This window comes from Mus musculus, chromosome 4, assembly GCF_000001635.26.
Source record: "Mus musculus strain C57BL/6J chromosome 4, GRCm38.p6 C57BL/6J".
NCBI classification, from domain to species: Eukaryota; Metazoa; Chordata; class Mammalia; order Rodentia; family Muridae; genus Mus; species Mus musculus.
Window position 1 is genome coordinate 22,813,428 of NC_000070.6, and position 24,413 is coordinate 22,837,840.

General features: G+C 38.6%; 1 long non-coding RNA gene across 2 annotated transcripts in view; it reads right to left on the minus strand.

Annotated features, from left to right (window-relative positions):
* Gm42262 (predicted gene, 42262) overlaps nt 1-22,835 on the minus strand; it is a 66,508-nt gene extending 43,673 nt beyond the window's left edge. Inside the window, exon 1 of one of the 2 annotated variants that reach the window (NR_166393.1) lies at nt 22,011-22,069. This is a non-coding gene — a long non-coding RNA (predicted gene, 42262). Of the gene's footprint in view, nt 1-22,010; nt 22,070-22,698 lie in introns of those variants that run through there. The other variant, NR_166394.1, reaches the window with a different exon arrangement.
* Between the last annotated feature and the right edge of the window lie 1,578 nt (nt 22,836-24,413).

Consider the following 24,413-nt stretch of genomic DNA (forward strand, 5'->3'; position numbering starts at 1 on the left):
CTCCACTATGTTCATAGCAGCCTTATTTATAATAGCCAGAAGCTGGAAAGAACCTAGATGCCCCTCAACAGAGGAATGGATACAGAAAATGTGGTACATCTACACAATGGAGTACTACTCAGCTATTAAAAAGAATGAATTTATGAAATTCCTAGCCAAATGGATTGACCTGGAGGGCATCATCCTGAGTGAGGTAACACATTCACAAAGAAACTCACACAATATGTACTCACTGATAAGTGGATATTAGCCCCAAACCTAGGATACCCAAGATATAAGATATAATTTGCTAAACACATGAAACTCAAGAAGAATGAAGACTGAAGTGTGGACACTATGCCCCTCCTTAGATTTGGGAACAAAACACCCATGGAAGGAGTTACAGAGACAAAGTTTGGAGCTGAGATGAAAGGATGGACCATGTAGAGACTGCCATATCCAGGGATCCACCCCATAATCAGCATCCAAACGCTGACACCATTGCATACACTAGCAAGATTTTATTGAAAGGACCCAGATGTAGCTGTCTCTTGTGAGACTATGCCGGGGCCTAGCAAACACAGAAGTGGATGCTCACAGTCAGCTAATGGATGGATCATAGGGCTCCCAATGGAGGAGCTAGAGAAAGTAGCCAAGGAGCTAAAGGGATCTGCAACCCTATAGGTGGAACAACATTATGAACTAACCAGTACCCCGGAGCTCTTGACTCTAGCTGCACATATATCAAAAGATGGCCTAGTCGGCCATCACTGGAAAGAGAGGCCCATTGGACTTGCAAACTTTATATGCCCCAGTACAGGGGAACACCAGGGCCAAAAAGGGGGAGTGGGTGGGCAGGGGAGTGGGGGTGGGTGGGTATGGGGGACTTTTGGTATAGCATTGGAAATGTAAATGAGGTAAATACCTAATAAAAAATGGAAAAAGAAAAAAAAAAGTAACAACTAGGAAATTATTTAAAGAAAGATATTTGCTTTTTTTTAAACAAATATTTGAAAATATGTCCACAGTTGGACCAGTCAAAGATATTGGTCCTACTTTATAAAATACTTGCCTAAATTCATATCAATATGGACCAATTATTTCAAAATTTTCTTAGTTGAGAGCAATACAATTTTTATTTTTGCAAAGAAACATATTAAAATAAGTCTATAACATTAAATGGTTAAGTTTACCCCAAAAGAAAAATATTTAAATTATATAATTTGGAATAAAGGTTAACCTGAAACATATAATAAAGAATAACCTCCAGTTTTTGGTCATTTAATTCCTAAATTCTTATAAATTTGAAATCTTTAAAAGATCAAATAACCAGAAAACAAAATGTCAAGGAGGAGGAGGAGGAGAAAAAGAAGAACAAGAAAGAAGAAGGAGGAGAAAGAAGAAGGAGAAGAAAGAAGACGGAAAAGAAAGAAGAAGGAGAAGAAGAAGAAGAAGAAGAAGAAGAAGAAGAAGAAGAAGAAGAAGAAGAAGAAGAAGAAGAAGAAGAAGAAGAAGAAGAAGAAGAAGAAGAAGAAGAAGAAGAAGAAGAAGAAGAAGAAGTGTTCATTCCTGTAAGAAGAAGTGTTCATTCCTGTAAAGACATTCATCTGAATGATCTAATGTCTGGTTCAAGGCCATGTGCATTATAGGTTCTTAGCATTAATTATAAATGTGAAACAGCATTTATAACTAAAGAATAGTAATAATAGTACATTTCCACACAATAGATAATTTAAATGTGTGAATAGTGACAATGAATTTAAAATTTGATAGTGTCAAAGATGTGATGAAGAAGACACATAAGAGGGAGAAACAAAAACTTTTCATAACAATATATCCATCTATACCCTTCATTGCTGTAACTTTCTATCTTAATATATAATATACTACATACTTTGTATCATGAAAAATTACATAAGTCTCCTAAGCTGATAAATTTGTATATTTGTATGTGTATGTATGTTACATATAGCATATATTTAAATATAATAACAAATTATATATTAGTGTCCATGTATACAGGTATTCACTAGAATAAATATAAAGAAGGTAAATTATTAAACATATTAAATTAAAAATATAAAATATATTCAAGTAGATATTGTGAATTTTTTATTAGATATTTTTTGTTTCCATTTCAAATGGTATCTCCTTTCCTATTTTCCCCTCTGAAAAACTCATTCCCATTCCCCCTCCCCCTGCTTCTATGAGGATGTTCTTCCACCCACCCACCGACTCCTGCTTCCTCATCCTGGTATTCTCTCAAACTGGGTCATAAAGCCTTCACAGGACCAAGGGCCTCTTGCCCCATTGATGTCTGACAAGGCCATCCTCTACTACTTAAGTAGCTGAAGCCATGGGTCCCTCTATGTGTACTCTTTGGTTGGTAGTTTAGTCCCTGGGAGCTCTGAGGGGTCTGGTTGGTTGATATTGTTGTTTCTGTTTTGGCATTGCTACCCCTTCGGCTCCTTCAGTCCTTTCTCTAACTCCTTCATTGGGGACCCTGTGCTCAGTCCAATGGTTGGCTGTAAGCATCCACCTCTGTATTTGTCAGGCTATGGAAGAGCCTCTCAGGACACAACTATATCAGACTCCTGTCAGCAAGCCTTCTTGGCATCCACAGTAGGGTCTTTGTTTGGTGTCTGTATATGGGATGGATCCCCAGGTGGGGCAGTCTCTGCATGGCCTTTCCTTCTGTTCCACGTTTTGTCTCTGTATGTTCTCCTGTGGGTATTTTGTTCCCCCCCACCTTTTTATTGGATATTTTCTTTACATTTCAAGTGTTATCCCCTTTCCCGGTTTGCCGTCCCCCAGAAACTCCCTATCCCATCCTTCCTCCCCCTGCTTCTATGAGGGTGTTCCTCCACACACCCACCCACCCCCACCTCCCCTGCCCTCATTTATCTTACACTGGGCCATCTATCAAGCCTTCATAGGACTAAGGACCTCTCCTCCTGTTGATGCATGACAAAGCCATCCTCTGCAATGTATGCAGCTGGAGCCATGTGCACTCCTTTATTGATGGCTTAGTCCCTGGGAGCTCTTGGGGGACTGGCTGGTTGATATTGTTGTTCTTCCTGTGGGGGTTACAACCCCCTTCAACTCCATTGGTCCTTTCTATAACTCCTCTATTGGGGAACCCCTGCTCAGTTCAATGATTGTCTGCTAACTTCCTTCTCTGTATTTGTATCTGTATTGTCCTGTATCTTGCAGGACCTCTCAGGAGACAGCCATATCAGACTCCTTTCAGCATACACTTCTTGGCATCCACAAGAGTGTATGAGTTTAGTGACTGTATATGGGATGAATCTCCCTGTGGGTTAGTCACTGGATGGCCTTTCCTTCAGTCTCTACTCTATACTTTATCTCCATATTTGCCCTGTGAGTATTTTGTTTTCCTAAGAAGCACTGAAGCACCCACAATTTGGTCTTCCTTCTTCTTGAGCTTCATGTGATCTGTGAATTGTATCTTGGTAATTTGGAGCTTTTAGACTAATATCCACTTATTAGTGATGCATACCATGTGTGTTCTTTTGTGATTGGGTTACCTCACTCAGAATGATATTTTCTAGTTCTTTCCATTTGTCTAGGAATTTTATGAAGTCATTGTTTTTACCAGCTGAGTAGTACTCCATTGTGTAAAGTAGTAGTAACGTAGTACTCCATTGATACATTTTCTGTATCAATTCCTCTGTTGAGAAACTTCTGTGCTGTTTCCAGCTCCTGCCTATTACAAATAAGACTGCTATGAACCCAGTGGAGCATGTGTCCTTGTTATACATTGGAGCATCTGTTGGGTATACACCCAAGAGTGGTAGAGCTGGATCCTCAAGTAATAATACTATGTCCAGTTTTCTGAGGAACCTCCAAACTGATTTCCAGAGTGATTGTACCAGCTTGCAATCCCACCAGCAATGGAGGAGTGTTTCTCTTTCTCCACATCCTCATCAGCATCTGCTATCATCTGAGTTTTTGATCTTAGCCATTCTGACTGGTGTGAGGTGGAATCTCAGGGTTGTTTTGATTTGCATTTCCCTGATGAGTAAGGATGTTGAACATTTCTTTAGTTACTTCTCAGCCATTTGGTGTTGGATTTTGTCAAATGCTTTTTCAGCATCTGATGAAATGAACATGTGGTTTTTTTTTCTTTGAATTTGTTTATGTAGTGGAATATGTTGATGGATTTTCATATATTGAACCATCCCTGCATCCCTGGGATAAAGCCTACTTAATTATGATGGATGATTCTTTTGATGTGTCCTTGGATGTGTTTGGCAAGAATTTTATTGAGTATTTTTGCATCGGTGTTCGTAAGGGAAATTGGTCTGAAGTTCCCTTTTCTTGTTGAGTCTTTATGTGGTTTAGGTATAAGTGTCATTGTGGCTTCATATAACGAACTGGGTAGTGTTCCTTCTGTTTCTATTCTGTGGAATAGTTTGAATAGTATTAGTATTAGGTCTTTGAAGGTCTGATATAATTCTGCACTAAACCCATCTGGTCCTGGGTGTTTTTGGTCAGGAGACTATTAATGACTGCTTCTATTTCTTTAGGGGTTATGGGACTACTTAGATGGTTTATCTGATCCTGATTTAACTTTGGTACCTGGTATCTGTCTAGAAAATTGTCCATTTCATCCAGATTCTCTAGTTTTGTTGACTATAGTCTTTTGTAGCAGGATCTGATGAATTTTTGGATTTCCTTGGTTTCTGTTGTTTCAAGTAGAATTTTAATAAGAAATTCTCTAAAACTATCTGGAAAATGCAGATATTGGCACCTACATTAGGTTTTATTGTGAGAGAAGGACAACGTAAATAACTTTAACCTGTGCTAGACAGATTTCTGTGATTTCTTGTTATTTTGCGGTCATCAGTTTCTGTGATAGCTGTGATAATGGCCTCCTCTCTTTGATTTCTTATAAAGAGTAAGAATATTGGATGAACTTCTAGTTTTCTTCCTTTTGTAAATATAGTTTTTAAAATATTTTTTTTCATGTTTTATATCCTGAATGCAGTTTCCCTTCTTTCCTCTCCTCCCTGTTTCTGCCATTTGCCATCCATTCCTCCACCATTTCTTTTCAGAACAGGGCAGGCATCACAGGGATATCAGACAAATATGACATGTCAAGTTGCAATAAGTCTTGGCCCCTCCCCTTGTATTGAAGCTGAATGAGGCAACCCAGTAGGTGAAAAAGGGGCCCAATGCAGTCAAAAGCATCATAAAGACCGCTCCCTACCCCAAGCTCATAGTAAAGAGCCCCACAAAAAGACCAAACTATACAACTATAACATCTATGCAAAAGGCCTAGACCATACCTCTGCAGACTTTCTGATTACTGATTGAGTCTCTGTGAGCCCTATGAGTCCAGGTAAATTGATTTTGTGGAACATTTTCCTGTGGTGTCCTTGACCTCTCTTGCTCCAATAATCCTTCCTCCCCACCTTCAGTAGGATTCCCCAAGCTCCACCTAATATTTGACTGTGGGTCTCTACATTTTTCCATCAGTTTCTATCAATTGCTAGATGAAGCTTCTCTGCCAAAAATTGTGCTAGGCTCTTGTATATGAGTATAGCAGAATACCATTAGGAATTGTTTTTTTCTTTCCCTTTTCCTTTTCTTTCCTCTTTCTTCTTTTCCTTTCATTTTCTTTTTTCTATTTTTTTTGCTGGACATATTTGATTCAACATTAGGTCTCTGAGCTATCCAGTCTCTGCTTTCTGGCCATCTAGGGAGTGGATACCCTCTCATGGCATAGGTGTCAAGCTTGACCAATTGGTTGGCTCCTCTCATAATTTCCTTTCCCCAGCACATCCCTCAGGCAAGACAAATTGTAGGTGGAGACTTTTGTGAATTGCCAGGTTACAAGTTACAGGAGATGGCCCATTCATTCACCCCTCATTACTAAGAGTCTTAGCTGGGTTCACCTTCTTAGATTCCTCGGAGTTTCCATTGCTTTTGACTTCTACCTCACCCCTGAAATGTTCTCCAATCCCACTTGTGTCTCCCAGTACTTCTCCCTACATCCTTCCTCATGTGATCTCCCTTGTTCTCATTCCCACCCACCCCAGTTCACCCAAGATATCTATATTATGTCCACTAACCACAGAGATCCATGTCTCCCCTTAGATCCCTCCTTCTTACTTATTGTCTCTCTAACTTATACTTTTTTTTATTCTTTGAGAACTTTATATGAGTACTGTATATACTAATTCCCTTCTCCCTTTACTCTTTTCAACTTTATCTGAGTACACCCAGTCAGTCTTAAGTTCATAGTTTCTTATTGTACAGTTATTATTGTGACTCAACATACTCATACATATAAATTTATAAACACAATCTGATAAGTCCCTTTAGGGTTGTTTATATATATGTGTGTGTTAAACAATGACAACTTAGGGTGGGATATCTTATGAAAGACTTACCTTTGAGTAAGTCTACTTGTCCATTTCTGAGATGGGATTAATTTCTGTGGCTATTAATTAAGGAATAGGGCCATATACCTCCTTTTATGCTGGCATGCCAACCATTCTTGTCTATATTAGGTCTTATTTAGGCAAGTATAATTGAACAGATTTTTGAGGGTGTGGCTTTTCTGTCATTCTCAGAAGATACAATTTACAGCAGATGTCCTGTTCCTTTGACTCTTATGATTTTCTCTTTGTCTTTGTAATAGTGCCTGAATCTTAGATATAGGGTTTATATTATAGAGTAACATTTGTGGAGAGGATATTCCCAGAAGCCTGCTCTCAACCCCATGCTCATCAGTTTCCCAAATCCCCCCCTCCCCCCTCTGGCTTTTCAAGACAGGGTTTCTCTGTATATCCTTGGCTGTCCTGGAACTCACTTTGTAGACCAGGCTGGCCTTGAACTCAGAAATCCACCGGCCTCTTCCTCCCAAGTGCTGGGATTAAAGGCGAATGCCACCATGCCTGGCCTCAAAATCCACTCTCAATAGTGGTAAACTGCATCTAATCTCCTGGTACTCCATTGTCTGGCCCACAACTTTGCCTGCATTACTAGAGGTCTGCCAATACCAGGAACACCGAGATGGCTAAAGGCTAGCTTAAGAACAGCATAAGCAAGTGCCAGATAAATATGGCACCACTAGAACCTATCTACCTAAGATAGTCAGATAGCTACAGTAACCCTAAGATATCCTAATACAATTGAAATACAAGAAAATGACCTTAAATTTATGAACATGATAGATGTTTTTAAAGAGAAAATGAATAGATAGGTCCCTTAAAGAAATATAAGAAAACAATCGAACAGGTGAAGGAAATGAATAAAACTGTTTAAGACCAGAAAATTCAAATAGACTCATTAAAGAAATCACAAACTGAAGGAATCCAGGAGATAGAAAATATAGGTAAGAAAACAAGAGGAACAGATGCAAGCATAATTAAAAGAATACAAGAGATAGAAGGCAGAATCTCAGGCATAGAAAATACAATAGAAGAGATTGTTACACCAGTCAAGAAAATGTTAAATCTAAACAGTCCCTGACACAAAATATCCAGGAAATATGGGACACTATGAGAAGACCAAACCTAAGAACAATAGGAATACAAGAAGGAGAAGATTCCCAGATCAAAGGCCTAGAAAATACTTTGAACAAAATCAAAGAAGAAAATTTCTCTAACCTAAGGAAAGAAATGCCTGTTAATGTATAAGATGCTTATAAAATACCAAATAGATTGGACCAAAAAAATAAAATTCTCCTGCTACATAATAATCAAAATACTAAATATACAGAACAATGAAATAATATTGAAAGCTACAAATGAAAAAGGATAAGGAAGTTTGGTAGTCATGGGAGGCCTTTCCATCTCAGAAGATAAGGGAAGGGGAAAACAAGGGAGGGGGTATATAAGGGTGGGAGGGAACAAAGGAAGGTGGCCTGTGATATGGATGTAAAATGAATAAATAAAGGAAAAATAATTATGGAGAGATGCCACATGGTCAATTATTCCCTGCATTTTTAACAGTTGTATATTTCTGTAATAAGGTCTGTCTGATACGAAAAAGAAGGGTCTCTGATGAGAGGTGTAAGTCACATTTATCTGTTGCTATTAGAATAAATACTCAGAATGAAGTTCAAAATTATAATGGTTAGGAAAGTGGCAGTAGTGATCTCTCTTGTAGGGTCTTTCCTATGGCCTCACCAGCCATGGGTAATAGGCTAGGTTTATTATTGCAGACATTAACTCCTTCCTATTAAGTGGACTTTAAGCCCAATTAGACAGCTGTTGGTTATTGTGTACAGTATACAAATGTCTTTTGGGATATCTTGCCAATCTAGTTGTTTTAAGATTTCGTAGGTTTTGCCAGTGGGTAATATAATCGTATTGCTTTTCTGCCTTTGCCCCTTGCAGGGATCCCTCTGGCAGAGTAAGGGTTAATTTTCAGAGATTCAGGCTTCAAATTCAATTATAACTTGATGCCTCCAGGTCAGCAGTTCTCAACCTGTGGTTGCAACCCCTTTGGGAGTTGCATATCAAATGTCCTGTATATCAGATACATACATTACGATTCATAAGAGTAGATAAATTGCAGTTATGAAGTAGCGATGAAATAATTTTGTGGTTGGGGGTCACCACAATATGAGAAACTGCATTAATGAGTATCAGCATTAGGAAGGTTGAGAAACACTACTCTATATCCTGGGTTTAAAGTGTGCAGCTTCTTCAGCAGTAAAATGTCATCTTCCATTTCTAGAAGGTGACCAGGAGCAATGGTAGAAGCCTATATTCTTTTAGCGTCTCTTGTACTATCCTAACCAAAAACTCAAAAGGAGATTTTCTCTGTCTAGTACTATGCTTTTGTGTTAGATAATCTATGGCTTGTAGGGAGAGAATTTTCCCTTCAATTGGTGAAAAGTTCTTTATAACTTGATGCCAATTATTTTCTCAATCTTTATTAAATCTACTTGGGGTAAGGTAAAATCCGAAAGTAATTTTAATTGCATTTCCCTGATTGCTACAGATGTTGAACACATTTGATGATATTTCTTAGCCATTTCATCTCTGAGAGTGCTCTATTCAGATTTTAAAAATGACTCTCCTCTATTCTTGAGATCTTTGTTTATATTGAATTCTCATCCTTTGTCAGATTGTACTAGTTATATTTCTGTTGCTGTTATAAAACAGCATGAGCAAGGCAGCTTAAACAGAAATGGTTCATTTGAGTATATTGTTTTAGAGGATTAGAGTCCAGGGTGGACAACAACAGCATGTCAGCAGGTGGTAGCAGCTGTGGTGGCTAGCACAGCATACTGAGAAAGGAGGACACCCTCATTCAAACCACAGTACAGATACATAGTTGGCAAAGACCTGTGACATCCTCCAAATTAAGTTGACAATTTTCTGTCTGTACAGAAACTTTACGTGGTTCCTCTTGTTAATTGTTATCCTTAGTTCCTGGCCACAGGGAGCCCTATTCCAGAAGCCCTTTTCTGTACTCATGTCTTATGGGATATTGCCTATGTTTTCTACTAGCAGCTTCATTTTAGGTTTCACATTGAGATATTTGATCCATTTGGAGTTTTTTTTAATTTTTGTTTGTTGTTTTTGCTTTTTCTTTTGTGTGACTTGTGCATGTGCAGAGAGATGGATATGGTTTATGTCTGTTCTTCTGCATGTGGGCTTCCAGTTTTCACAGCACAATTTAGTGAGGTTATTATTTTTCCTCTAGAATGTATGTATGGCATTTTTGTCAAATATGAGATGGTAGAAGTTATGTCCATTCATGTTTAGGTCTTCTGTTTTGTTCTGTTGGTTCGCATGTCTGTTTTTCTGTCAATTACATATTACTTTTATTACAACAGCTCTATCTTCTATCTTCAAATCCAGTGTGGTAAGCACTGGTCTTTTTCCATAGGATTGATTTGTCTATCTGGGATCATTTGGGGTTTCATACAAATTTTAGGATGTCTTATCTATTTCTGTCAACAATGTTGTGTGTATTTTCATTGGAAATATATTAAATATGTAAATTAATTTTGGTAGAGTGGTCGTTTCATCAAACCCTGAGCATAGAAGGTCTTTACACCTTCTAGTGTCTTCCTTAATTTTTCTGCAGTGCTTTAGATCTAACCTCCTTGACCATGTGGCTTTTGACTTTAAGTTCATTTATACTATTTGCTACATTTGTTAATTTATGTTCATCGACTGCCCTTGCATCTCTTGCACAGGCCAATTTGGTCATGGTAAGTGATCTTTTTTATAATGTTAAATTTTACATCTATGTTCATGAGGGGTTTTGTCCTGTAGTGGGTATTTTTGTTGTTTCCTTTTTCTTTGTGTTTCTGTTGTCTTGTTTTGTTTTTTGTTTTTGTTCTCATTACAGTCATAATGGCCTCATAGAAGGAGGTTTTTCTTTCCCATACTATTTTTCTTTTCTTTTTCTTTAAGAATTGATCCTGACCTGGGCTTTTATTTTATTTTATTTTATTTTATTTTTACATTTCTTTAATGGAAGACTTTTATTACTATTTTGGTATTCTTAGTATTTTTAAATTTTAGTCTCTTCTTGCTCAACTTTTTAATGTCTGGATGAATGGAGAAATTCATCCATTTCTTTTAGGTTTTCTATTTTAGCGGGGAACAGGTTTTAGAGTATTTCATGATAGTATTCTGAATTTCTTTAGTACTTGTTACGATGTTTTCTTCTTCAGTCCAAAATTTGTTAACTTGAATTTGCTCTTTCTTTATTTTTATTAATTAGTCTGATGGTCTGATCTTCTTTATCTTGTTCAAGATAAGATGGAGCAAGGCCTGCAAGAATGGAATAGTGCCATTGTGGGAGAGGTTCAGGGGAGCTCACTGGGCAAAGTTGTTGTAGACACTATACCTATAAACTAGGTATGTACATAGAGTTGTTACCAGAATTGATGAGATTCAAGAAAATTCAAAAGTTAAAGGTCGTGTGTTAGCTGTATCTTGTTCAAGAGCCATTTTTAAATTCATTTTAATTTTGTTATTTTCTTTTGTACTGGCTAGTTTTGTGTCAACTTGATACAGCTGGAGTTATCACAGAAAAAGGAGCTTCATTTGAAGAAATGCCTCCATGAGATCCAACTGTAAGGCATTTTCTCAATTAGTGATCAAGGGGGAAAGGCCCCTTGTGGGTGAGACCATCTCTGGGCTGGTAATCTTTGTTCTATAAGAGAGCAGGCTGAGTAAGCAAGAGGAAGCAAGCCAGTAAAGAACATCCCTCCATGGCCTCTGCATCAGCTCCTGCTTTCTGACCTGCTTGAGTTCCAGTCCTGACTCCCTTGGTGATGAACAGCAGTATGGAAGTGTAAGCTGAATAAACCCTTTCCTCTCCAACTTGCTTCTTGGTCATGATGTTTGTGCAGGAATAGAAACCCTGACTAAGACATCTTTGTTTCCATTTTGATTTATGCGTAGTTTTCTATTATTTTTTGTTCTTGAATGGATTTTTAGTTGTTGTTGTTTCATTTTGTTTTGTTTTTTATGTTAGGACTATCAATTTTCTTCTTTACTTGAGTAGTCTAATTCTTCCACTTGATCTTTACATCCTGTTATTCTATGATCCACTCTAACTAAAAGACTTTCCTTGGTGCTTTCTGCTTAGGTCTTTGAGTTTTTCTTTCTTTCTTCAATTATGTTTCATTTCTTCCTGAGTTCTTTTTAATAGTTCTGTTTTCACTTAATTCAATATTTAAATCTTCATTGTCTTAATCACCTTATTTATCTCTCTGTTTTTGTTTTCCTGGATGTCATTCAGACATTTTGGTTGATTGAACTGCTTTTCTATGTCTTCTTTAAATTTCTTGAATTCTTGATAAAGTTTTTGATTGTTCTTTTAAATTCTATGCACTGAGAGATTCATCTAAGTAATTCTTAGAACATTTTGTAGGACTAGTAGATTTGGGAGAAGGGGTACAGCTGTATATCATAAACTAAGCTTGTAAGAGAAAACATATTACAGGTGGAAGGATAACCAAATAATCCATGAAATTAGAATAAATAACAACTCCAGCAAATATGATAGTGACTGTTGTGTCTAGAAATATTATAAAGATCAAGTCAAATACAACATTTATAATGTGAAAATGACAAGTTGAGTGACAGTAACTAGTACTTCATAATAGAAAATTTGTAAAGCACATAGTATAACTATGCACATAGTATAACTGTGTAGTATATTTTCAGGAAATAATAGAAAAAAATGTGACTTGACACGGATGCTAGTTTCTAGACAGTTCTTCAAGTTCTGTTAAATGGGCTTACCCTAGATGGTAATGCACATGCCCTGTAGCATCTTCTGGGAAGGATTGTGAGACCCAAACAATAATAAGAACAATACACCCTGCAAGTTAATGGCAATTCAATGCATAGGAAACATACTTTGCAAGTTGAGTTCTGTTTGCAGTTATGAATAAGGTCCTCTTTGTCCTGTGTTTGATTGACTCATCTGCATGAGATGTGTTTGATCACATTTTGGCAGGAAGTACATGGGTAGGAATACATTAGGTTATGTGTTTGCCCCCAATTGAATGTAGGCAGGAGGAATGTAGGTAGGAAATAAATCAGGATTTATGCTTATGTGTGATTGGACTCAAAGGGAATTACAGTGAATTGTGGGGTTTGCCTTTTTCTTTTGATCATTTTATTTATTTACATTACAACTGTTTTTCCCTTCCTTTTCTCTCCTCTGCAACCCCCTATTCCATCCTCCCCCTTGCTTCTAAGAGGGTGCTCCCTCATACACCCACCCTCATCTGCCTCACTCTTCTTGCATCCGCGTTGGCTGGGGAAACAAGCCTCCACAGGACCAAACACCTCCCTACCCATTAATAACAGAAGGCAATCCTCTGCTACACATGTTGCTAGAGCCATGGACTGACTCATGTATACTCTTTGGTTGGTCATTTAGTCCCTGGGAGCTCTAGGTGGCCAGGTTAGATGATATTGTTCTTCCTATGGGGTTGCAGTCCCCTTTAGCTCCTTCAGTCCTTTCCTAACCCTTCTATTGTGGTCCCCAGTCTCAGTTAAATGGTTGGCTATAAGTACCCGCATTTGTCTTAGTCAAGTGCTGGCAGAGCCTCTCAGAGGACATCCATACTATGCTCCTGTCTGCAAGCATGTCTTAGCATCAGCAATAATGTCAGGGTTTGGTGTCTGTGGATGAGATGGATCTCAAATTGGGGCGGTCTGTGGATGGCCTTTCCTTCAGTCTCTGCTCCATTTTTTATCCTGGCATTTCCTTCAGAGAGGAAGAATTCTTGGTTAAAAATTTTGACAGAAGTAAGTGGTCCCTTCCCTTAACCATGCCCATCTATTTTGGGTGATCTCTTCAGGTTCTCTCTTCCCCCTGTTGGGTATTCTGCCAACATCATCCACACTGGGTCTTGGGAGCCCCTAGCATCCCTGGCATTTGGGACTTTTTAGTGGTTATTCCATTCCCCACCCTCCACTGCCATATATATCTATCCAGTCTCCTGACCCTTTGGACTTCTATTCTGTCTCATTCTGTAATTGAACTTGCCTCCCCTTTTCCCTCCCCCTCCTCTTTTCCACCTGGGAACCTCCCTTCCTCTACCTTCCATGATTATTTTGCCTTTCTAAAACCCTACAAAATGTGGCTCATGGCTATTTTCTGGGAACCTGAGTATGGACCTGGCCAGAATTAGTCGACCTGGCCAGTATTTAATTAAACTTGATTCAAATTTTGCTAAAAATTGTGATAGTAGTAGGGACAGGAGCCTTCTAGTTTACATCTGCACCTGGAGCTCATCCTCTGCCACAGGGCTCCATACTCAAATAGCTCTGGAAGCGAGCTAGCCTCCCAGGAGTGCAGATAAGCCTGTGAGTGTAAGTAAGACCACCACATCTCTTCAAAGACCACCACATCTCCTGGCCCAAGAGGGACCCCTCCAGAGCCATTAGGACACAGGAACCAAGGACCAGCTAGAGATAAAACCCTTCTGGTTTTTGTCTGCAGCCCAGCTGACCCTGTACCACAACTTTCCATACCTAAATACTCCCAGGACACAGAGGCTTGCCGGAGGGAGAAGTCAAAGTCAGAAACAGCAAGACCAGCTAACATTAGAGATAACCAGATGGCAAAAGACAAGGGCAAGAACATAAGAAACAGAAATTAAGGACACTTGGCATCATCAGAACCCAGTTCTCCTACAGTGAGCCCTGGTTACCCCAACACAACAAAAAAGCAAGACTCTGGAATAAGAAAAACCCAGGATAGTGAAAACTATTCTCAACAATAAAACAACTTCTAGGGGGAATCAGCATCCTGGACATCAAGCTGTTTTACAGAGCAATAGTGATAAAAACGGCATGATATTGGTACAGTGACAAACAGGAAGAGCAATGGAATAGAATTGAAGACCAAGAAATGAACTCACACACCTATGGTCACTTGATCTTTGACAAAGTGCTACATCCACTCCAATAGAAACCTGGACACAGTCTCGAGGTGAAAAGTTCACTGAAACTTAGTCTCCTGGAACCATGGCATCCTGTATAACAAATGCTCCAATGTCCTTGCTTTAGTCGGTGAATGGATCTGTGTCCTTTCCCTCAGTATTGTTTTATTATAGGTGTCTCCAAGCAATGACTTGCTAAATACCTAAGCAAAATTGAACTTTGCTTTCTGGCCTTCACCAATGCCCTAGGTAGTCCTTGAGCCGACCATGGGCTTGGAATTCAGTAAGAATTTTGCTAATTAGCCGGGTGTGGTGGCAAAAGCCTTTAATCCCAGCACTTGGGAGGCAGAGGCAGGCAGATTTCTGAATTCGAGGCCAGCCTGGTCTACAAAGTGAGTTCTAGGACAGCCAGGGCTATACAGAGAAACCCTGTCTTGAAAAAACAAAAACAAAAACAAAAACAAAAACAACAACAACAACAAAAAGAATGTTGCGTGACATTCAGAATTGCCTCTAGTGTTGTAAGAGAGATAGTGAAAGAAATCAGGCATTACTATCTACTACATAGAGTTAGAAATCTCAGGGCCAGCTTAGCAAAGTTTAGAATTCTTGTTATAGTAATGCATGGAAGACTACATTACTTATTAGTAGAAAGTCCCCCCACATTATCACTTAGAATAAAAGCCAAGCTACTAACATGTACAGGAATTTACAATGGATTAGGAAGTAGATCAGGCTGTGATTTTAGGAGGAACTAGAATATTGCATTATTCATGAGAAAGTTAGCTAGAGAAGAACTCCCTAGGGAGAGAGTGTGTCGAATTTAACAAAATCAAAAATGTAAGGGAAGACATAACCGCAGACACTGAGGAAATTCATAAAATCATTCGGTATTCCTTCCAAAATTTATACTCCACAAATAGGAAAATCTAAATGAAATGGATGATTTTCTATACAGATGCAATTTATCAAAGTTAAGTCAAGATCAGATAAATGAGTTAAAGAGTCCTATATTCCCCTAAGGAAATAGAAGTAGTCATTAAAACTCTCCCAACAACAACAGCAATAACAACAAGAGTTCAGGGACAAATGGTTTTAGTGCAAAATCGTGTGAGATTTTCAAAGGAGAGTTAACACCAATACTCCACAAAGTAGAAGCAGAAGGAACACTGCCAAATTCATTCCATGGAGCCACACTTACCCTGATACCTAAACCACACAAAGAGTCAACAAGGAAAGAGAATCTCATACCAATTCTTCTCATGAACATCGATCTAAAAATACTCAATAAAATACTTGCTAACCAAATCCTAGAACACACCAAAAACATCATTCACCATGGTCAAGTAGCTTCCATCCCATGGATGCAGGAATGATGGTTCAATAAATGAATCCATCATATAATCAAACTAAAGAAAAGAATCACATGATCATCTCATTCAATGCTGAAAAAGCCTTTGACAAAATCTAATACCCCTTCATGTTAAAAGCCTTGGAGTGATCAAGGATACAAGGCACATAACTAAACATAATTAAAGCAATATACAGTAAGTTAATAGGCAACATCAAATTAAATGATGAGTAACTTAGAGCAAATCCACTAAAATCAAGAACAAGACAAGGCTTCTCACTCTCTCCCTATTTATTCTATATAGTACTTGAAGTTCTAGATAGATCAATAATGCACCTAAAACAGATCAAGGAGATACAAGTTGATAAGTAGTCAATGGATCTCTATTCACAGATGATAGGATATCATACATAAATGACCCCCAAAATTCTACCAGACAATCCCTACAGCTAATAAACACCTTCAGCAAAGTGGCTGGATACAAAGTTAACTCAAAGAAAACAGTACCCATTCTTTATATAAAAGATAAACTGGCAGGCAAAGAAATTAGAGAAACAACACCCTTCACAAAAGCCACATATACTATAAAATACAAACAAAGTAAGCAAGTGAGAGTCCTATATGACAAGAACTTCAAGTCCAGCAAAGAGAAATTAAAGAAGATATCAGAAGATGGAAAAAACCTTTCATGCTCACGATCTGTAAGATTAATATGGTGAAAACAGCCATTTTACCAAAAGAAATCTACAGATTCAAATCCATTCCCATCAAATTTCCAACACAATATTTTGCAGACCTTGAAAGCACAATTCTCAACTTCATATGGAAACAAACAAACAAAACCAAGATAGCTACAACAACCATGAACAATAAACAAAGTTCTGAAAGTAACATATTACCTGATCTAAAGCTGTACTACAGAGCAATACTTTAAAAAAAAAAAGCAAAAAACTGCATGGTGTTGGTATAGAAACAGACAGGTCACTCAAAGGAATTGAATCACAGACCAAGAAATAAACCTGTGCATTTATGGACACTTGATTTTTGACAAAGAAACCAAAACCATACAACCAAAAGGAGAAAGTAACTTCAAGAAATGCTGCTGGTCTAACTGGATGTCTGAATGTAGAATAATACAAATGAGTCCAAATTTATCACAATGCATAAAAGGCAAGTCCAAGTAGATCAAAGATCCCTCAACAGAAAACCCAATATACTAAATCTAACAAAAGAGAAAGTAGGAAGTAGTCTTGAACACAAAGGCAAGGACACAGGTTTCTGAACAGAGTACCAACAGCTTAGGCACTAAGGTCAACAATTAATTAGACGTCATGAAACTGTAAAGTTTCTATAAGGCAGAGGACACTGTTAATACTACACAATGGCAACCTTGAGATTGAGAAAAGATCTTCACTCAATCTACCTCTAAGAGAAGGTTAATATCCAAAGTATATAAAGAACCCAAGAAGTTTGACAACAACAAACCAAATAACCCAATTTTAAAAATGGGGTAGAGAGTGAAATGAGAATTCTAAACAGACGAATCTCAAATGAGTCAGAAGCACTTAAAGAAATGATCAACATCCTTAGTCACCAGGGAAACGCAAATCAAAGTGACCCTGAGGATCCATCTTATACCCATCAGAATTGTTAAGATCAAACTCAAGAGACAGCACATGTTGGTGAGGGTGTGCAGCAAGGGGAATACTGATTCATTGCTGGTAAGAGAGCAAACTTGTACAACCACTCTAGAAATTGAATTTGGTGGTTTCTCAGAAAATTGAAAATAGTTCTACATCAAGATGCAGCTATAACATTCCTGGGTATATACTTAAAAGATGTTCTGCTATACCACTAGAACACAAGCTCCACTATATTCATAGTAGCTTTATTTATAACACCAAAAACTGGAAACCCAGATGCCCTTCAACCAAAGAACAGATACAGAAAACATGGTTCATTTATGCAATAGAATACTATTCAGCTACTAAAAACCAAGACTTCATGAATTTTATAGGTAAATGGATGAAACTAGAAAATCTTATCCTGAGTGAGGTTATCATACACAAAAGGACATGGATGGCATAGACTCACCTGTGAGTATTAGCCAAAAGTACAGGATTCCCACACCACATAAAGTAAAGAAGGAAGACACAAGGGAGAATGCTTAAATTTCACTTAGAAGCTGAAATAAAACTGCTATAGGAGGCATAGGGTGAGAGTTGGGTAGGAGAGGGAATAAGGAAGGCACTGAGGGGTGGGTAGGATCAGGTGTAGGGAGAGACAGGAGAGAGGGACAAAGGGGAATGAATGGAAATTGGCAACTTGTGGGTTTGGGGTTTGTAGGCATCTATAGAGACCTGGGATTGGGGAGGTTCCCAGGAGTCTGTGAGAGTGACTTTAGCTAATATTCTGAGCAGTGGGGATATAGAACCTGAAGAAGCCACCTCCTGTAGCCAGACAGGATTCCCCAGTGGATGAAAAGGATACCAACTTACCCACAAAACTTTCGACCCCAAATTTTTCCTATCTGCAAGCAATGCAGGGACAAAGATGAATCAGAGACTGAGGGTAAGGCCAATTAATAACTGACCCATGATATCCATCCCATGGGCAAAGACCAGTTTCTGACACTATTCATGATACTCTGTTATGCTTACAGATATTAGCCTACCTAACTGGCCTCTGAGAACCTCCACCCAGCAGCTGACTGAAACAGACATACAGACCCACAGCCAAATGTTGGACAAAACTCGGGTACTCTTATGGAAGAGCTAGGGGAAGGCTTAAGAGCCTCAAAGAGGATAGGAACTCCATAAGAAGACCAACAGAGACAACTAACCAAGACTCTAGTGGGCTCTCAGAGACTGAACAAAAACCAGACATAGCTAAACAATGAATTCTCAACAAAGGAATCTCAAATGGCCAAGAAGCACTTAAAAGATGTTCAACATATTTAATTATCATGAAAATGCAAATCAAAATAACTCTGAGATTCCATCTTAAACTTGTCACAGTGGCTAAGATCAAAAACTCATTCTGGCAAGTGGTAAGGGGAACACTTCTTGATGAGAGTGCAAACTTGTACAATCACTTTGGAGAGTTGTAGAATCATATTTGGATGTTTCTAAGAAAAAATGGGAATACTTCTATTCCCACTCTCAGTTATACTATTTCTTGGCATATACCCAAAGATATTCTACCATACCACATGGACACCTTTTCAACTATTTTCATAGCAGCTTTACTCATAATAGCCAGAAACTGGAATCAATCTAGATGCCCCTCAACAGAAGAATGGATAAGTAAATTTGGTGTATCTACACAATGGAGTATTATGTAGCTATTGAAAAGGATACAATGAAATTTTCAGGCAAATAGATGGAACTAGAAAAGATAATCCCGAGTTAGGTAACCCAAACTCAGACAGACACACATTGTATACTCTCACTTACAAGTGGATATTTACCACAAAGTACAAGATAACTATGTTACAATCCACTGCCCCCCAAAAAGGTAAGTAACAAGGAAGACCTAGGGGAAAATGCCGAGTCTCACTGAGAATTGAAATAAACATTTTGGGTGGATGTAGGGAGGGAACTGGGTGAGAGAGGATGTGGAGGGGGAAGCAGAAGGGATCAAGTATTGGGATGACAGAGGAAAAGAGAACTGGGAAGGAGAACTGAGATTACTGGGGCAGGGGCGCATCTCTGGGGTGAGCTAGAAACCTAAGACAAGGGAAACTCACAGGAACTTATAGGGATGACCCTAGATAAGACTATATGGAACTTGAACCTGCCACCTCCTGTAAACAGGCAAGATGGAGAGATGGGAACACCAACCCATGCACAAAACCTTCAACTCTAAATTTGTCACACCTACAAGATATGGAGGTATAGAGATGGAGCAGAAATTGAGAGAATGGTCAGCCATTGACTGTCCCAACTTGAGACCCATGCCATGAGAGAGAGAGACCATCCCTGATATTATTAATGATATTTTCCTATACTTTCAGACAGAACCTTAGGATAACTGTCCTCAGAGAGGGTTCACCTAGCAGCTGATGCAAATAGATACAGAGATCACAGCCAACCGTTAGGTGGGGCTTGGGAGATATTGTGAAAGAGGGTAAAAAGTACTGAAGAGGGGTCAAGGACACCACAAAAAAACAGAGTCAACTAACCTGAGCCCAGATGTGGGAGGGGAAGTTGTGACTGGCATGTAAATAAATAAATTAATAACTACACATAATACAAATTTCATATATAAATGTATTGAGGTCATCGGTATGTGGCTCAATAATTTTTTCTTTCTTTGGGACCATTTCATTTCTTTTTTTGGGGGGGGGGGCATCAGTATCTTCCTAGTCTGAGAGCCTAGTCTCAGATGGCACCCTCTTTTCCCTCCCTTGTCTCACTACAGAAAACCTGTGTAGAATCAAACTTGACTCTAAAAGATGCTGTAAACCCTTTGAATTTCAGCTGGAGATTTGAGGAGTATGGTAATTAAGACAATTGCAAGCAATTAAAACAAATAAAAGCAAGCCTGGAGTGACTCTCTGGCACAACGGCAGCCACAGGGATGGTTTGTAGTCTTTGTGAAACTGTGCTTTAGGGTTTAAGGTTTCCTCATTCTCTTTCATTCTTCTGAAACAAGTGAATACATATGTAAATAAAACATCTACCAGAATCCTTATGTAAATAAAAATATAGCATTCAGAGCAAGAAAAGAGCAGTTGATAAAGGAGAGCCAGTGCTGTGGGACTTTGTGAACAAGGGAGGGAAGGATTTCTTTGTGCCACAACAAAACGTAACCCTGCTTGTAAAAGAAAGGAGACAGAAGGCTAGCTTTTGCTGGAAGCTGGGCTGCTTGTAACTGACCCAGTTGGGGAAATTCTGGTTCTATCTCCAGCTAGTTAACTGTACAACATGGGTCCTTTGACTATTCAGGGTACCTGAGTCTGCTTTCCTCCTTAGACAAAAAAAAAAAAAAAAAAAAAAAAAAAAAAAAAAAAAAAGGCTTCATTCATTTAGAAGAGCAGTACCAACCAGCAGAACTATATTTGAAGTCCTTTCCAGTGTGTTCTGTTATTGTTTAAAAGAGAAGAGAAGCAAATAAAGAAATTGCACCTTTAATGAGTTCTTGGTCTTTGTTCTAATGCTCTGATTTCTAACTAGAGGAGCTTGCATGTTCTTCTCCACTGCCCTCTCAGATCAGTGGATTAGTTCTTTAAGTGCATACATGCAATATTCCCCTAAGAGACAGACATTTTAAAGAGTGAACAAAATCAGGGCCACTTGAGCAAAAATGTATCAATTCCTTTCCGGATCTGTCAGCCTCCCATCAAAATGTTTTAATGGTGTATTACCTTACTATGACAAGCCACACCCACATTAAACCCTGATCACTTACATATAGGGAGTAGGAGTCTATTAAATATGCACAAGAATAAAGGCAGTCATAGTCATGCATGTTAATGGCTTACTAGGGGGTCACAGTAGTATAGATAATCACCATCTTCTCTAGTTTATATAAAATCTCAATCTGAATAAAAATCATAAGCATATTACTTCCTTATTATATTTCCACTTTGTTACTTGGCACACAACAGTTGGTAGACTTGAGATCTCTGAAATGACAGGTTTCTGTCAGAACTGTCAGCTACTTTGTTGAAAACACAAGCCATATGTTTAAGACTGATTCTTCTCTTTCCAGTAATATAAGATACTCATGACACAAAAGTCAAACAAATTTGCAAAAAATATTTTAATAATTTAAACTTAGAAAAAAAAAACTTATAGATGATACCTTCATAATAATTATTTTGCAACTCGAGTGGGTTCCCCCCTCCCTCCTGTAGTTAGGAACAAGAAAACATGGAACTTTTCAATATGACTGGAGAGTTAAGAAAACCAACAAACCATTCGGAAAAAAAAAAAGCTGTCATTCATCACAAATAAATTAATTAAAAATGTTAGCAAAAACTAGCAGCTAAAAGAAGTTGTTTTCTACAAAGTGGAAACAATAGAATAAAACCAATCTCACCAAGGACCATTACACTCAGAAGCAAGTTAGAGCCGGTTATTGCTCAGCTCACACAAAAGATGGGACTATTTCAAAGTGCTGTTGAGACCTACTTTGCCTCCAGTGTAATTGCTGCCTCTGCTTTTCCAGGTGGGGGGAAAATCCTATAGTAACGTTTAGTACGAATCCCTGGTCTTGCTCTAACTCAGTTAATAGAAAAGGCATCCTGCTTTCTAAACAACACACCTGCAGTCCAGTGCTCCTGGGAATCGCTCAATTCATTGGTAAACACTGCCACACACATCAAAAGTTTCCACTTTTCCCAGTTCTTTTTAACACCATGGTCCCTCCCCTCTCCCCAGGCTCCTTGCAGCTATCTAGGGAATCTTTCACTTTTTGTCCTTTCCCGACCCTTCTGGACCACATTTTCTCTTCTTATTCAGGCCATCTGCTCTCGAGGAAGGTAAAACTTCTGTTGGGAAAACAATCAGTGTCCCTAGCAATTAATTGCTTTTGTGAAACACCCTTTCAGCCACTGCCGAGGAAGACAGACATTGTGCAACCAAGATTCAAAGTATGATAGCAGTTTTAAAATAGTTTGCAATTGATACATTTCTGGCCACAGCCTCCCCCATTCACTGTGCTAGTGGTACAATCTTCTTGTTCCCGACAGAAGTCTTTCTAAATGCCTGCTCAAGCCTCACCGAGCAGCTGTGAGTTAGGTCATTTTCCCAGGAGTTTTACATGTGGAAAACTGGGCATTAGTAAGGCCTCAAAAAGGACACCATCTGGCCCTAGTGAAAAAAGGGATCATGACACTTCCTGTGGTACCAACAGACCCTGATGAACCAGAAAGGAATTCAGCCCCGGACTGTGATCCAATAGAGCCCGGCCCCACAATCACCTCCGTGACAGCCAACTCCATTCATCTTACCAGTTATCTCATAGCACAATGGACTTTTGTGCCATGCTGTTTACTGAAGGCGGAGTAAAATCCATTTTGATTTTTGTGTTTAGTCTCAGCGCCCGTCCTCTTTCCTGGAACACACACCATATCAGGAGTGAGGGGGCTGCACAAAGAATGCTTCTTTCAGCTCCCATTCACACTTCTTGTGTCCCTCCCAGTGTACATGGGACACAAAAATAAAACTCTAGACTCTTCAGAGGCACCCACAAAGAGGTTTTCCCTGACACGAATAGCTATCGGACGTTCTTACTTTCGACAAACATATATATTTCAAACTATATTTCTTAACTATTGAGATTAAAAATGTTGTTTTTTAATTTTGTCTTGGAGGAGGAAAAAAATCGCATTTAAATTGATAAGGAAAGCTTTCATAGATTTCTTCTAGATTCCTAATTCTACCAGTGTGTTTAAAGGTTCTGCTAAAAACATAGAAAAGTTTAATTATCTCCCACCCGCCCCAATACCAGAATTACATAACACAAGCCACAGGGAAATTGACACTGTTACATCTCATATTGTTACATCTCATCTCTCCCTCTTTCCCTTCCTTCCTACAGTTTTTATGTTTCTTATATCAGAATATGAAAATTGGAAAGTCTCATTCAGAAACAATCTTTAATTCATATTTTTAATCTTTTCTTTGATCAAATATATTATCCAAACAAACCATATACACTCAAGTAATATGCCATTTGTGTGTGTGTGTGTGCGCTTTGTACATATAAAATATCATTTACAGTAAATGGCTAAAACCTGAAACTAGATCTCTTGAGCCATTGTCACTGGGAATAAACAGGGGATCTAGGAGGCCTCTCTGCCCTTTGCAGGTATTAGGTATGACTGAAGGCGCAGGAGACCTCAGAGCTTCTGTCAATTATAAGTACATTCATCTTCTTCATTATCTCTTCTCCATCTTCTTTTTTTTTCCGCTCGTTAACTTTTGTATTCTTTAGCTTGCTAAACCTCATCTTGCCTGCCGATAGAAACATCATCTGTTCACAGCTGTGAACCCTTCCACTCTCTTGGAACTGCCAACAGAAAGCCATATCGCCACACAAAGGGACTCTGGGGTTAAAGAAGATGATTAAGGCCCATTGTTTTGCCCATTCTACGAATTTTGCTTATAGGGATAGAGGGAGCCTACTCTTATCATATACAAATCTTCTGCCTTTATTTTGAAGAAATTAAAAAGCTAACACAGGTTAAGCAATGTGCACAGGGTGAGTAGAATTTAATGAAAGAAAATATTTAAGTCGTGACTCTGACAGGAATGAGCAAGTTCTATTGTGGGAAGATAGCTGTTTTTCATTTATGAACAAGTGTGTCTAAGACCTAATTATACATGTCTTATTTTCATGTCGAATTACCACTATTGGTGTGAGTCACAAATAACATGTTGAGAAAAGCTCAAATCACAACCTTTACTTTCCCCTCCAGCAAATTGTCCCTGGCTACTGCTGATTTCTATGATATTACAAAGATAAAAGGTGAAGTTTTTAGTGTATCAGGCTGCCATGAAAGTACTATGAGGAGTGGATGTTTGGTGGGGGGAAGGAAAGGAGTGAAGGAGGGAGAGATTGATTTTTTTTATTTGAAAAGCCAGAAAACAGGATATGATACAGCTGTTAGTTCATTGCTGCGATGTTTGCACACTTAGAGATGGAGTTCACCATAGTATTGGA